The sequence below is a fragment of the Panthera leo genome, chromosome A2, assembly GCF_018350215.1.
Source record: "Panthera leo isolate Ple1 chromosome A2, P.leo_Ple1_pat1.1, whole genome shotgun sequence".
Lineage (NCBI taxonomy): Eukaryota > Metazoa > Chordata > Mammalia > Carnivora > Felidae > Panthera > Panthera leo.
This window is the reverse complement of record NC_056680.1, coordinates 75027268-75044184: the sequence shown is the minus strand read 5'-3', so window position 1 is coordinate 75044184 and position 16917 is coordinate 75027268. Positions and strand designations below refer to the sequence as shown.

The 16917-nt window shown below is 37.9% G+C and overlaps 1 long non-coding RNA gene across 1 annotated transcript in view; it reads right to left on the bottom strand.

The window, feature by feature from the left end:
• Positions 1 to 16917, bottom strand: part of LOC122213456 — a 116183-nt gene that overhangs the window by 54721 nt on the left and 44545 nt on the right. The window contains exon 3 of the long non-coding RNA XR_006199522.1: positions 10408 to 10523. This is a non-coding gene — a long non-coding RNA (uncharacterized LOC122213456). The remainder of the gene's footprint in view (positions 1 to 10407; positions 10524 to 16917) is intronic.

Genomic DNA, 16917 nt, shown 5'->3' with positions numbered 1-16917 from the left:
GAAGTGTCACTGGCAAAGAAGCCATCCCCAGCAGCAATATCCCAGGATCAAGAAGGAAAGCACCAGTATAAGGAGAAGAAGGCCCCTCCTCTTACAGTGTCCCACCAGCACTCTCCTGACAAGGCCCAACACCGTGCTAGCTGGTAGGAGAAATATTCAAGGGTGCAACGCCGGTATCGCAAAGGTCAAGAAGGATGGATTTGGAACGGAAAGACGATAAATTGACAACTGGCATAATTAGCTTACCTTTTTGTTGTTCTACACACGGCACAAAAACTCTACCTTTAGAGCCGTCCAGCACCTGGTGCATAAAGACTGGTGCGGGAGAAGGGGAGATGTCACAGCTTTATAGATCGTTGTTACTGCGACTCTATATACAGCATCTATTTCCCCCTGGGCCTTAGCTGCCCAGCAATACTGTCACGTTCATGACCATCTCTTCCCCATCCCCTGAAAATATCCATTTTAAAATGATTTCCTCATGTCTCTACTGTTCAGCAAGACTGAGGAGTTTTTTTTAAAATAAATGATCTTGTTGCTTATTCTAAAGAGAATTAAAGAACCCTTCAGAACGAACCGCAACAGGTTCTATTGCCGACCCGCTCCTTTCCTTGTCATAGAGGAGCAGGTGTATTCTTCCATTATGATGCTTATTCTACCACTCAGTCTCTGGACCCCACCCCCTCCCATGCCTCTCTGCACTAGGTCTTACCAGTTTTATTCTTGTTTACTTTCCCTGTGCTGAAGTATTTCTAAAACTCTGGTCTTTCCAATACACACCTCACACTGACCTGGCATACTTACTTAAACACAGATTCCAATGTTCCATCTCAAATCAACTGAGTCAACAGCTCTGTGAGGCAGAACCCAGAAAACTCTTTTATCTGAGTGTCCTTGACAATATTTGTGCATGCTACATCTTGGGAACTAGTGATATACTATCTTTTTTTTTTTTTTTTTTTTTTTTTTTTTTTTTGCATGCTTACTGCTTCTAACTCATTAAAAATACTTCCTGGCTCTTCCCTCCTCTGATTTTTATTTCATCTTTCTTTTCCCGTTCACAACACAGACTCTTTTGAAAGGCTTGTTCATAGTGGGTTTCAGAGCAGACTAAGAATCACTGTCTGGCTTTCACTTCTGAGATGCTAGAAATATTCTCCCAGGTCATCATGACTTTTTCGTGATAAATTCAAAAGATTTTTTTAAACTTTTCAACTCTTCTGTTGAAGAAAAGATTTCTGCAGTGTTTAACACTGATCTTTCCTTTATCTTGGCTTTTACTTTATTTTTCTTAATTTCTTCCTCCTCCTTTATCTTATGCCTTTATTCTATGCTGAAGCTCAGACTTATCTGCCCATCTCTTAAATATGGATATATCCATCGTTCAACACCTGACAGTTTCCTTCTCTTCCTACACACTTCCTAAGCAATCTCTTAAACCTCTATTTCTGTACCTACCGTTTACATAATAATGTAAGACAAAAATCTCTCTTCTCAACTTCATACCCACATTAAATTCAACTAAATCCTGGATAGCTTAACCTAGATGCTCCATTTTAAGCTCAATGAGTTCCGGTTTTAGGCCTGGCTTTCTTCATTCAAGCCCCAATTTTTCTTCCTAGACCTTTGTGAATAATACTATAATCCCTTCAGATGTTAATGCAATCATTAATTATTTCCTCTCCCTAAGCTCACATCCAATAGTCATACAAACTATGAAATCTCTCTTTTAGCTAAGTTTTTTGCAATGCCACAATTTTATTTTAGACGACATCATGCGTGTTATGCAGATGCCTACTGAATTTTCTTGCTCCCCAAGCTTCCTGCTCTTCTACTTTTTCACTGTCAAGAATTTTTTCTAAATATCAACTGTGATCATGTCACATCCCTTTTTAAAAACTGTTTCCATATACTGTACCAACAACAAATACAAGATAAAATTTTGCAAAGCATACAATTTGCAATATAATTAAAAATATCAAATACCTAAAAATAAATAGTCTGAATGATGTGCAATATCTCTATAGAGAAAAACCTTATGTAGAGAAAACAGATAAGACCTAAAGAAATGGAAGCTATGCCACATTAATGGGTAGGAAAGTTCAATATTTTATAAGCTTGTCATTTCTCCCAAAATCAATCCATACATTCATATACACCCAATCAATACTGCAAAGTTGTTCTCTAAAAATTTTACAAGCTGTTTCTAAAATTTATGAAAATATAAAGACTCAAGAACAGTCAAAGCAGCTTAAAGAGCATATCGAGATGAGTTTTTCTACTTTTATTCAAACTCATAAAACTAGAACAAGACAATGGAATGTTAGTCAAAGGACAGAGAAGTACACAATTATTATTTGATGATAAAAACATTTTCATTCTTTCCCGTTCTTAATTTTGGCTAGTTCTGCCTCTCTCTTCCTTTTTTCTTGATCAGTCTTGCCAAAGCTTATCAACTTTATTAGTCTTTTTAAAGAACAAACTTTTGGTTTATTTACTTTCTATTTTCTAGTTTATATTTATTTTCTAATTAATTAAAAGTGAGTTTAATTTGTTGTTCATTTTCTACATTCTTGAAAAAGATACTTAGCTTGTTTTCAGCTTTCTTTTCTAAGTTATATATTTAAAGCTACATCTTCCTCTAAACTCAGTTTTATGTATATGCCATAAATTTGAAGATTTTTATTAAGATTTAGTTCCAAATACTGTCCAATTTCCCTTCTGATTTCTTCTTTTGGTCAAGGTTATTTATAAGTATGTTAACTGCACTTCTAAATATTTGGGGATTCTATAGTTACCTTTTGTTATTGATTCCTAGAGTACCTGCAGTGTGGTAGGTGAACATCCTCTGAGATTTAAATCCTTTATAATTTGTTGCAAATTGTTTTATGGCTTAGCACATGACCAATTTTGCCAATTTTGGTAATTGCTTCCTATGCTCCTGAAAAAGAATATGCATACTGTCCTTGCTGGGTGCAGTTTTCTGCATATTAGTCAATATGGTTCATCATATTTTCAGATATTTATATGCTTACCAATTTTTTTAAGGCTGGTCTATCAGCTATTGAGAAAGGCACGTTTAAGTTCACCACTGTGACTATAAATTTGTCTTTTCTCCCTTAAATTATAACCATTTTTGTTCTAAAGCTTTATTAGTTACCAGATACCTACAAATTTTGAAATGGTTTCTTCCTGGTAGATGTACCTACTTAGCAAAATCAAATGTCTCTCTTTGGCTCTATTGATATTTTTTGCCCTCAAGTCCACCTTGTCTGGTATAAGTAGAGCTACACATGGAAAATCTTTTCCTATCCTGCTGCAATCTTTTTATGCCTTTACATTTAAAACTTGTATCTTGTAAGGAATATACAGTTTTATGCTATTTTCTTATTCAGTCTGAAAATCTTTGTTTTTTAGTTTGACTGTTTAGTCACATTTATAGTGCAATTCATAGTGTAATGATTAACAATATTGTTTTTATATCTACCAACTTGCTGTATGTTTTCTGTTTATACAATTTATTTTATGTTCCACCGATTATTTTATTATTCTAATTTTCCCTCTATTAACCTGTGAGATATGTAAGTACATGAATAGATGTATATATTTTATATACCTCTATATATCTAAATATATTTACATATAGATATATAGTTATGCATTTATGGGGAGAGAGGTATAGTTACACCATATAGTTACACACACATATATATATACACACACATATATATACACACACACACATATATATATACTTACCTATACATATACCATACATATAGTTATCTCAGAAATTACAAAATGCATCCTTTGAAACCTTCATTCATTATCACCTCATATAATAATTTTTACTACTTAACAATGAGAAAAAGTTATGATTTTTTTAAAGTTCTTTTAACACCCTCAGATATTTTGTTATTATTATGCATTTAATTCTATGTATAACATCACAAAATATTACTATTTAATTTTTATTATAAATATCATTTTATATTTATACATGTCTTGCTCAATACCAGTGATATTTTTCCTTCTTGCATTTCTGTTTTTCTGTGTCAGGGATCATTTTACTTCTGTCTGAAAGATCTCCTGTAGTGTTAAAAATTTTTTTCTTAAACATTTATTCATTTTTGAGAGATGGAGTGAGACACAGCATGAGCTGGGAGGGCCAGAGAGAGAGGGAGACACAGAATCTGAAGCAGGCTCCAGGCTCTGAGCTGTCAGCATAGAGCCTGACACAGGGCTCAAACCCATGAACCGTGAGATCATGACCTGAGCCAAAGTCCGACCCTTAATTGACTGAGCTACCCAGGCGTCCTTCCCCTGTAGTGTTTAGTGTAATATTTGCTGATGGTAAATCCTGTTTTTGTCCACATGAAAACTCTTTATTTCACTTTCAATTTATAAAATCTATTTTCATCTGGTGGAGAATTCTAAACTGGCAGTTATTCTCTTTCATCGTTAAATATGTCATTACATTGTCTTCTGGCTTCCATCATTTCTGTTAAGGAATCAGTTGTCCATCATATTGGTACTGTTTTAAAGGTAATGTATCTTTTTTCTTTGCATACTTCTAATATTTTCTTTCTTTCATTTTCAGCAGTTTTATATGCCAAAGTGTGGCTCTCATTGTATTTATCCTACTTGGACTTCATACACTTCTTGAATCTATTATTCAGTATCTTTGGTCAGATTTATAAAATTCTTGAAAAAATATTATTTCTTCCCTATTGTCTTTTTCCCTTCTGGAACTCCAATTTCTTATAGGATTTACCTTCACTGAAACTTCTTTTTAAAAGATGTGCTTCCAGAAGAAGGAAATGCAACCTAAAAGAAGAACTTCAAAGTAAGAACCAGCAGTAAAATAAAGGAACTGACAAACATTGGGGTAAACAGAAACAAGAATTTATTACATAAAATATTATCATTATTATTTACAACTTACTTGAAGAATATAACAATGGGTCAAAACTAAAATAAGGAAATGTTAGATCTGGGGAATGTGGCATTTAAGTGTTCTAAGAATATGTGCTTTTTGGGGCGCCTGGGTGGCTCAGTCGGTTAAGCGGCCGACTTCGGCTCAGGTCATGATCTCGCAGTTCGTGGGTTCAAGCCCTGCGTCAGGCTCTGTGCTGACTGCTCAGAGCCTGGAGCCTGTTTCGGATTCTGTGTCTCCCTCTCTCTGACCCTCCCCATTCATGCTCTGTCTCAAAAATAAATAAACGTTAAAAAAAAAAAAAAAAGAATATGTGCTTTTCAAGTGAGGGATAAAAATGCTGATTAACATTCAACTTTTCAGTCACATATGTGTGTTTAAAATGTAAGACTGTTTATTTAAAGAAGATAAGTAGAACACAAAGCTTTATAAATATTATTGGAGCAATAGGGTTTTTAAATAAAAACAATCTACTAAAAGGTTGAAAGGAGGGGGGAAATGGAGCACAGCATAAAAGCAGATAAACAAAAATCACAAAATAAGATGGAAAAAATAAAGAATGAATACATCACTTTAATTGAATTTGACAGTTAAATAAAAACTAGGGTTGGATGAAATAAAATGGAACAATCTTCTGTTTAAAAGAGACACATTTCAGTGTGCAGAAAGATTACAAGTAAATGGATGATAAAATATATACCATGCAGTCAGTAATCAAAAGAAATGTTCTACATTTTTGCAAGAATCAGCAAAATTTTTCTGTAAAGGGACAGATAACAAATATTTTTGGGTATATGTCACAACTACTGAACCCTGCGATTGTAGTAAGAAAGCAGCCATAGACATTACGTAGACAAATGAGCATACATGTCTTCTAATAAGACTTTATTTACAAAAACATGTGACAGGCCATATTTGGCCCACAGGCCGTAGTCTGCTGACCTTTGGTCTATTGAAAGGTCACAATCATGGGCCTGATAGATACACAAAAAAATATTTTAAGATATCATGATTTTATAAGAAAAATCAATCTCAGAAGCTGGACTAGGTATTCAATAAAAATACAGAAAAAGGAATTGAGCAAAAATGGTAGACAGCCCAAGTTTTTACTCTCTTATTCATCTTAACCCATCATTCCTTTTCTTTTACCTCACTCCCACCTCATACCAGTTCTAGACAAAGTAAATATTAAGACAGAGGCTTAGGAAAGTGATATCAGATAGAAGAGTTTATCGGAATAGAATCTCCAAAAAGTATAGGATGGAATTTAGGTGATCTTCTGGCTGACAATTCTGAGGCAGTGCTTCTGAAGCCACCTTTATGATATCACAACTTGTGTTAAAGAGGTTCCCAAAACTGAGCCCACCAGCATCTATGAATAATTATTTAGGAAACTATTAGAGGACACTGATCACCCTTTATACTTTGAATTACAATAATAAATCCTTGGAATAAGTAAGCAGCAAGACAGTATAAACATGCTGTTTTACAGTTTATTTATTTACAGTTACTTACTGCCTCTTAATTATAATTATTACCACTAGGTGGCACTCATCCAAAGCTGTATTTACCCAGGAAGGTGAATTAGACGTTGCAAACTGACATGGCCCGACTCTAGCCCACATAATGTGTTTTGATTGGCCCATGATGTTTTCAGAATTTTGTATTACTGGTATATGTTTAATTCCATATTATAAAACTGTATTTCTTGCTTCTCCACCTGCCAGCAGCCAGCTGACTCTACCAGGCCCTTTCTATAGAGACAGTATGCACTCTCACATGAGACCCTGCTTAGTTTTCTCATCTTGTCTGCTTTAATCATTTCTAGTCCCATCTGGCCCCTATAGGTGTTTAACTGTGTGATCTTTACCCTACAGTTGCACCAGAAAATCTCAAGCAATGGCTGTTTATTAAAAAAAAAAAACAACCTAAGGAAAATATAATTTAATACTGAAATGTATCCTAGAAATTTAGATGTAAAGAGAAAAGATATAAGACTGACATTAAGATCTGGTTTCTACCTTACAGAATGAATACTGAATTGGAGAAAGTAAAGGACACTTGGAGTGAGGTAAGCAGTAAGACAGTATAAAAAGGTAGAAAAACCAATGGCATCCAGCAAATGTCAGTTGACTGGGTCCAGTACTGGGCTAAGCAACTGATTTAGATTCATGCATTAAATTCTCAAGATCATTCTATGAGGTGTGTTCTTCCTTCCCATTATACAGATAAGAAAGCTGAGGCCCAGAGTTACATAACTTCTCCAAAGTCAAACATAATAAGTGGCAGGAGTGTGTTTACCCCCAGATAGGTCTAATGCAAAGCTCAACCTCTTCTATTCTAAGGTCCTTGATGCAGACAGATTATTTGGTAATCAGTTTGGCATATAGTTTGATTTGTTCTGCCATTCATACTGAATCTTCCTGAGTCTTAAAACTGATTATCCTGATGTTTCCTGTTGAGTAAGGAGATCGTTCCTGAAGGAAAACAGTCAATGAGTGTGCTCCCCTGTCTTCTCCTTTTGAAGAAGTGCCATGGTCCATGTAGACTGCAATCATTCTCTCCCTTTTCTTCCAAGGATTCCCCCTCCTGTGAGATCTTGAGAGCTCCCAGGGATGTTTACCCATGCTTGAAAGAACCAGAAAACCTGGTCCTTCAGGGGCAGAGGCCATTCCTTTTTATAGTTGCTGCCGCATGGTGTCGCTATTGAAACGCAGGGAACACAGCCACCCAGGTAGGGTCCCTGCTGCACAATGTTGTTGCTGAGTCCCAGGCAGGTGCTGGGGCTGGAGACCTCCGCAGAGAAAAGCCTTGGTGACTGACAAGCACCACTGCCATCCATCATTTATCTATCATTTTCCTTCTCTGCAGGGAGAAGGCTCTCCTTAGTGTCTCATACAACTATGATGATTCTATGCCGTTGTAGGCCTGTGTGCCCCATGACTTCTGTCTTATTTATAAGAGACTATTTCAGTATACACATAAAGACATTTTTACAAGATCCACACTTAATCTCCAGGGTGGCTGAATTTGGAGGTGTTCTCAGTCTCGGCCATGTAATTGGCCAGAATTACCACTCCTCCCTCCCCCATTCTTTACCAACCCCTAATGTGAAAGAACTTCTCCATCTTTGTCCCAGTGACCATCCCCTTTTTTATACAAGGGAGAACAACATTCCTTTATGGCAATAGTTCACCTTGTTGCAACAGCATGGTCCATTTAGACTGAGTGACCTTAATGCCTGTAAATCTTTCTACTGCTCATAGAATTACTCTGCATGGATTAAATCACCTTGCATGCATTAAAGCAACATATTTTGCTTTCAGAGATTTGACGTTCACTGACCGTGTGAAGCATCCTCAGCAGTTCAATACCAAGTGGATGATCCCCAAATCCTTTCTTGGTAAAAAAAAATAACTGGTGTCATTATTATTTGCCACTTAAGAGCTAGGGGAGCATGCAGTGGAACAACAAATGATATTTAAATAAAGTTTCCAATTCAGCAAAATCTTTCCCTCTTATAATTCGATTGTATGCCAGTGTTGTTTCTCATGAAAGTATTTCTGTGTCGTTAAGTACAGACATGAGATAAAAGAATAAATACGAAGACAATGCTGAACATAGAGTTGAGGATTGCCACATAATTAGATCAGAAACAACCTTGGTAAATTATCCATTTTGCTGTGGACATATAGTAATATAGACATCTGGTCATTCAACTCTCCACTAATCTGAACAGAGAGAAATTCACAAATAACCCAAAGTCAAAGTTCAAATAAACTGTGCGTCATCTTCTGCTGCTTCCCAACTCCCTTCAACTGACCTATAAGCAGCCGATCCCCAAGGTCTGGCTCAAATTTTCCTAAAGCCTCCACCCCAGCTCTGATTCCCTGGGGAAGGGAGAGGGAGTTCCAGCGAACACCAATGGTAACAAGCAATAAATAACCACTGCCTAATTCCTGAGTCCTGCCTCATTATTCCCATAAGTAGGAACTCAATTACTGTATCCCACTGCAAGTGAGAAGTACCTGTATCCTAATTTCTAAGATCTTGCAGGGAGTAGAATTGCATATCCCCTCCCGTCAATCAGTTCTAGAGGTAATTAGCCAAGGAAATCATTTTTTTAATGTTTATATATTTTTTGAGAGAGAGACAGAGTGCGAGCCGGGGAGGGTCAGAGAAGGAGACACAGAATCCAAAGCAGACTCCAGGCTTGAGCCTGAAGCGGAAGTGGGGCTCAAACCCACAAACTGCAAGATCATGACCTGAGCCAAAGACAGAGGTTTAACTGACTGAGCCACCCGGACGCCCCTCAGGGAAATCATTTTTTAAAAAATTAGTATGGTATTAATTTCCCTAAGAACTAAGAAAAATAATTTCCTGACAGGTCATATATTTTTTAAATGGAGGGTATTAAGTAACTAGTAGTTTTTACACCAGTGATATAACCCCTCTCTAAACAAAAAGGAAAAGTTTAGAATTTTAGGAAGGTCTTATTGACCATGAAATTCAAACAGTGACTTTTTCACTTACAGATAAGGAAACTCCTTGCCATCAACATTAATTTTCTCATCTGCTAAATGAAGGGCTCCAAAACGATTTGACCTCAATTGCAGAGTTACTTATGGGGTGAAGAAAAAAAAAGCTAAAATTCCTATCTAAGGCACTTTCTATCACCACACGCTGCATTAGAACTAATCAGTCCTTGTCTTCTAAGACCACATGCCCCTCCCCCCGAAGTCAATGGTCTTCTACATCAGAATTCCAGGATGCAGCGTTTAGAACATTTGGCTGGAGCGGAGAAGGAAAGTTGCTGGCATCGTGGCTATTCTTTTGTGGTCTACAGGCAATCCAAACAACAGTTGTGTGCTGTTATATTTCAATTCTCAAAGACTGGTGGGATCCCATGTTATGGTATGCTTAAAATAAAAACAGAGACCTCCTTTCTGAGGCTGTGGGTCGACATGCAGTTTTGTGCCACTTCATCAGAACTCGGTCTTTTGACCAGAGCGTTTATTACAAAGTGCAGCAAAGCACAACACAACCGCAAGAGAAACATTAGAACTCTCTCCCCCTTGGGAATTAGTCTGAAGAGATTTTCCTTCAGAAATCACATGTCTGCCTCGGTGCTCACTATGCCCTGAACTCTTTTCCCTGCATTCATCTCCCATGGGCTTCTGCAAAGAAAAAACCTTGGTGAATTGGGAACCAGGCTAATACACATTTTATGGCTTCTTTCATTGAACGTCCACCCTTCTTTGGAATGCCAACTATCTCAATCAAGTTATCTTTAGGAGTGAGAGTTGGGTTGGCACAGAGGCACTCTTAGTCCTAATGAAGTTGAGATGTGGGACAGAATATATAAACGAAGATATCCTTCGGCGACTGGGAAAAAAAAACTGAGCAAGTCTAATATTTTGAAATTAGAAAAACTGAAATAAGGGAATTTATTGTATATGGAGTTAACTCACCTATGCACAGAAGGCTTCTGAACGTCTGTCACTGCTTCCCAAACAGCTCCTGTCCCCCTCCTGTTGGTTTAGGTTCAGGACAGCCTACTTTGCATCTCTATTCTTTTTCTGTGATCCTGAGAAGGTTAAAGATAGAAAAGGATTTCAATTTGCTTTTTTTATTTTTAATCTCTATTTTCCCTTCTTAAAAAAAGAAACGTTGTACTTGGCTGGAACTTCTATTCCATAGTTGCCTGAGGCTGGGTTGGAGCTGCAAAGTTGCAAAATAAATCAGAACAAGCTGTGCTCTGGTGTTTCTAAATTATTAAACATTTACATTTGACTGGTCAAACAGCGTCTTTTTTCTAAATGTATACACCCTTGATTGAGCAGCAAAGTTTGGTGTCGGTAATTTGGAGGGTACCTCATTCTATCAGAAGACATAGTTTAGGCCCAAGTCAGCTAAACTCTGCTGATGGGATAGAAAATTTAAGTACAAGGGTGGACTTTTAAAAAAAACTTACACCCATAGAGTACATAAACACTCTAAACCAGCAAAGCAAAGAAAATGATGTGTTTATGATGCTAATTACTGAACTTCACCAGCTCAGTTCAAGATATATTAAAAAGTTGCTTAGACTGGCAACGTACCTTGTTCCATTGTTAGGCTTTAGCCTTATTTCCCCACTAAGGTCAGAGCACTAGCCCTGAAGGAAGAGGCTAGGAAACCTGAATAATGTTATGAAGTGATCCAAGAATAAAAGAATGCTTAAGGTAATTTCTAATCTTTCGGGATCCTACGGTCATACGCTCTTTAGTTTGAAAAAAGTTCATGAAGCTTTCCAAGATGACAGCTTTGTAACCAAAAGAGAAATGGAGTATGGTGTAGTCTAGTGTCTGTGTGAGTTGTAGGTGATAATATTTAAGGGTACACTGTACATGATGGAAAACCAAAGTAAATGCTAATAATCTGCTCTGGAAGAAAACTCATTTAGATTATCTACTTTCTTGTTGCCATTTTCCAAAAACTTTTTTTGTGAATATTCTACAATTTGCATACTTTGCAGATTGGGAAATATAGTGGTTATCCACAATAGTTAATGAGAACAACCCAAGATTTCCATTTTTTCCATAGTGTTTCAAAACCTCTAGGCTAAGTCATCCTCTCTTTGACGTATCTTTAAACACTACACCTAGTATCAGATTATTCCATCACATAGCATTTTGTTAAAATATATTGAAACAAGTATGTAATATGATATTTCCTGCGGTACAATATTCCCACCTTGCAAATGTTCCCACTAGCGACCACTCGTAATCACATTATGTCCGAGTGGTGATTGAGGGAATGTCTAATAGATTAACTTTCCCATTCTCCTGCACAGTCAGCTGTTCCCAGGCTCCCATTAATGGTATGCTTTTAACCAGATTTCTCTTGAATGATAAGATAAAAAGGGGCAGGGACCAGAAAAGTTGTGAATTGATAACCACTGTACTGCTTTAGCCCCAAGTATGGATCCAGGGCATTGATGAAGAGACAGTTATATGGGACAGAAATAATTCTTTGGGTCTTCATCTTCTGTCCTTAAGCCCCAAAATCAGTCTGTTCAATTTTGATCTGAAGAAGGCACTCGGGTCTCAGAAGCCATAGATTCCAATATCTCACCCTACCACCACCTCCTGACTTTCCTTTTCTCAGAAGATCTCGTTTTTACCCCAGAGACCTCCCTCTCCTTCATTCCACATCTCCCCTCACCCAAGTGTGTGTGTCCTCTCAATAGTAGCTTTCCTACTGACACTGAATGTCATGATTTACCTTCTCTACCTTCTCACCAGCACCTCCGTTTACCTCCAATCTATCCTCCCACTACCCACTCTGCATACCACCTGATCCTTAGATGAAAGACAAGAAATAATCCACCTTTTCTCCTATTCTATCTAGGGGACTGAGCCCTAAATTGAACAACACTGAGAGTTGAGGAAACCAAACTTCTGGGCTCTGACTTCACAAGCCATGGGTGCCTCCTATCTGCACTTTTATTAGCTAATGTAAGTTTTCCCTTCCATTCCATGCAATGGCTCTTCTCAATGTACACCACCACTTTTCTGCCATTAAATTCACAGCCTAACTCCTTGTTCTCATACCTCTTCTCAATGTTACCTTCTACTCAGACCATGCTCAAAGCTTTCACTGGTTTGTTTGCTTGCTCTTTAGTTTTTTTTCTTCTCATTCTGAACTTTCCATCCTATCTGCAAATGTATTTACCACCAATCCATTTTTACCTTTTTTCCTCTGGTCTAAGTTCTCCCTATTCAGGTGGTCAACCACCCAGCCCTTGACCTCATACACTTCCTTCAATCATCTACTGTCTCTCTTATATGTTCCACTTCTTCTGTTCTACCTGCCTGTTTACCACACCCCCCCACCCATTACCATAATTAGTTAATGATCCACAGATCCCACATTGAAGGGTGAGATGTGCAATATATTTGCCATCTAGATCTGCTGAATTCTGGCGCCCCCTTTCAGCACTCCACTAAAGTTGCTCTTGTCAGGGCCCATAATAACATTTTCACCAAATTGAATAGTCATTTGTAGTTTCTATCTTACTGGATCTCTCTACTTTAATAACACTGCTAATCCTATTCTTTTTAAAATGTGTTATGCCCTTGTTCTCCAAGACATACTACTTTCTTACCTCTATCCCCATTTCTGTAAGTGAATCTCTTTCTTTTACATATTCTTTAACTTTGGATGCTTTCCTCAGTTCTCTGACTTAATCCCAGACTCAAAAAAAAATATGTAAAATTAACTCATCTTATGTCATTTTTAACTATCATCAGAATGCTTTTGACTTCCAAATCTGTATTTCCAGATTTCCAACTCCCTCCCCTTCTTGTGATTTTCACTAGCTAGCTGAACCTGATTATTAATTTTTGAGAGAACCTAAATCCAGTATTTCTAAAACTAATCTCTTCCCACTGCCCTGCATCCTTTCCTCAAGCCCTTCTGCATCCCCAATGCACACTGGCTATACGGCAGCCATCCTAACTCAAGCTTAAAATCTGACATACCTTTCGGTCCCCTACTCCCTCGCTGTTTACAGCACATTCTTAACTTAGTCATGGATTATACCTCAAATATTTTAGTACTGGAACCCTCTTCTCCAACTCCACTGTACCTGCCAGGCACCAGGCTGCGATCACAACCTTCTCAGAGATGCAAGAGATTCCTTCACACTCTCTCTGCTACTCGTTTTGTCCCTTTGTTTTCACTCTCCACAAGGGTTCCAATCACTCTTCTTAGATGAAGGCTTATTACATCATTTTCATGTTTTGTACCCTTCAGTGACTGTCTACAGAATAATGCCTGGGCAACTTACTGTGGTATTTCTTTAGGATCTAACCCTTGCCTACCTCTTCAGCAATGAATGTCAGAACCCCCTGCCTTGAACCTGCTGCTGCTGCTGCTGCTGCTGCTGCAACATGGAAATGGATGGTATTTCCCATATTCTTAAAACTGTTTCTCTCCTTGTTGCTTTCACTCACATGATGCTTTTTCCTTTTTTCCTTTAAGTGGAGGATTTCTAAGGAGAATATCCAGTTGAAATTGTATTGTGAACGATTTCCATAAACAGTGGGAGTTAGAGGTAAATGTTCTCTGATAATCTTTTTCCCTTTTGTCCTCCAGGATTCAATTATATACCAGACCTCTATTATTCTTTTTCTGTAAAATGAAGCTATTCAGCAAAAGTTTGTCCATCATTTATGTGAGAATAATTTCCCCTAGTGGATACATAGAGTACAGTAATTTTGGCACACACAGGATCTAATACTGATTCAGAAATTATAATCCTCTTCTGAGATGTCTGCTAAAGTACAGATTCTTCAGTACTTGTGGGAGGATGCTAAAAATCACAAGGAGCCAAAAGAAACTATGACAGACTTCCAAGGACAAACGTCCCTGCTATAGGTGAAGACAACACGTGTTACTTGTCCCTTCCCTATCTCCTACTGCTGGTCCACTTTCTCACTGCCATGTTGTGAATTATAACAGCATTGGATGGATACTGAAATTTGGAGGCAATGCCAAAAAAATGGCAATGAGAAGGGAGTTTTGTATGTTGTTTTTATATCTTGGTCTAAAATGTATTCCTTTGAACCAGATTTAAGTGTCGTGAGGAACTGTCATCACCTGAGGCTCATTTGGATGTGTTCTAGTCCTTGTAAAGGCAGGTAACAGCAAGCAGGACCTGTCTTTGCTTTTATTAAGCTTCTCTTGTGTCTCGTAGGAACCATAACTGTGGAAGGAGTTTCTCTAATGTTTTGCCTGAAGTTTCCTACCTCATTCTCTGTATCAGATGCCACTTGTGCCTGCCTTACACCTTCTCAGCCTCATGTCTGATTTCAGCCATGTCACAGCAAAGAGCTCTGTGAACATTTTGTCTCATGGCATACTAACAGGACTAACACCTCAAGCACCCAGGACTTCTCGGTGTCACAACAGATGACACAGAAGACCACTCTGCGTGAATACATTTGCAGCCAAAAGCTCAGGGAAAAAAGCCAAAGTTCCTGTTGAGGAACTGTCAACCAATGGGGGTCAGGGAGGGATGGTGAATCACTGCTCTCTGTTACTCCTCAGGAGGATAATTCTAAGAGGCATCTAGCACTCCTCAGGGATCCAGCCCCAGTAACTCATGGAGATGACTTACAAACTTTTGAGCGCACAGCAGGAGTGAATGAAAAAAAGAGTGGTGGGACTTCTGCTAAGGATCAGTTGGTGCCATGCTGGCAAAACAGGAAGAATGGGGGGAACCACATAAAAGAAAACCAGCTATTAGCCACCCCATCTGTCAGTACACTGCATCCTTCCCTTATAATCAAAAGAGAAAGACTGCAGTAAAACATGCTATGTCTATGAAGGCTCACAGGGAAATGCAAATGAAGATGAGTACACAACCAGTAATCACGATACATCTGTGGAAAGACTACAAAGCAACGGAGTTAATACAGCAAACTACATGGAACTTTGGAAAATGTATAAATGGAGACAGCTTCCTCCCAGAGAGGCTCAGGAAGACTTTGTACCCCTCAAATATTCAAATAGAGATTTACAGTATTTAAAAGCTGATCATTACTTTAAAAGAATACTCTAGAGATTGGATACCCAGAAAAATGAACAAAGCTAAAAGACAATTAGTGAGCTAAAGATCAAGCTAAGGAATTCTCCCTAAATGAAATCCAAAGGAACCAACTGATAGCATGGAAGAAAGGATAAGAGACATAGCATGTACATCTTTAGAGATTCCAGAGGCACTTCCAGAAGAAGACAGCACAGAGGACAAAGTGTGTGGGGGGGGAGGGGGTGGGGGGTGGGAGTGGCACATAAAATAAATTAAAGGAAATAAAAGAAGACAATGTGTGAGAACTGAAGAGGCTTGGTGCAAGATTGAACGTGTCTGCTTAAGTGTCAAGATTAAAAATCTTGATTAAAAATAGATTAAAAACAAATCATACAGAAAGCTCCAGCTTTTGTACACACAAAAGTAAAATATCAAAGCATCAAGGAAAAATTCTAAAACGTAGAAGATAAGGAAATATAAAATATTAGTCATAAAATAATAAGGATTAATTTTCCTAGATGATGAGAGGATTGTGCCTCCTAGAAGACTGTCCTTATTCTTCAGAGAAGTATCCTGAATAATTAAAGGTGAAATCCCATGATGGCTGCAACTCACTTTCAAATAAATGGTTAAGCAAAAGAATGCACACACGTAGAGAGAGGGGGACACCAGGCAAATACAGCTAAATGCTCATGTAGGTGGCAGGTACCTGCATATTTCCTATACTATTCTTTCAACTTTCCTATTTATTTGAACAGTTTACCGCTATGAAGTTAGGGAAAAGTTCTCAAGATCTTGTTGACTGTCAACTAACCAAAAATTAGCTACCAACAACCAGGTGTCGGATTGAAATTAGGCATCTTTCTAGTAACACTAGATACAAGAGGATAATGGTGTGGTATCTCTGAAGTTCTGAGGCAAATATCTTTTGGCTTTCCCAGCTAGAAAAACTGTTATTCAAATATAAAGGTGAACTATATTTCAATACAATTAAAATTAATGCAGGTAAGATAAAGTCAAATTAAGCACTAATATGTGGAGTCAGTAAACTATTCATCTAATATCCCTCCTAAAAATATCCTATAAATAATATTAGAGGAAAAAAGGTCTAAACTGACAAATACAAAGAGAACATGGGAAGGGGAAGGGGGACAGTAATGGAGGAGGAATTTCCAATCAGTTTCTAGAAAACAACATCTATGGATTTAATGAGACTGAGGAAACTATGGTCACAAAGCCAGACGGTGCATGAAGAGCAACAGTTCACTTGCTAGTGCTGGGAGGGGCTTAGGGTAAGGAGAATGAAAGTACAGAGGCAAGTGATGAGGACACGCAGGGCAACACTGAATTTCTGTGGACACCACAAAGGTTGTACACAGTTAACTCCTCCATCCTCCTTCCTGTG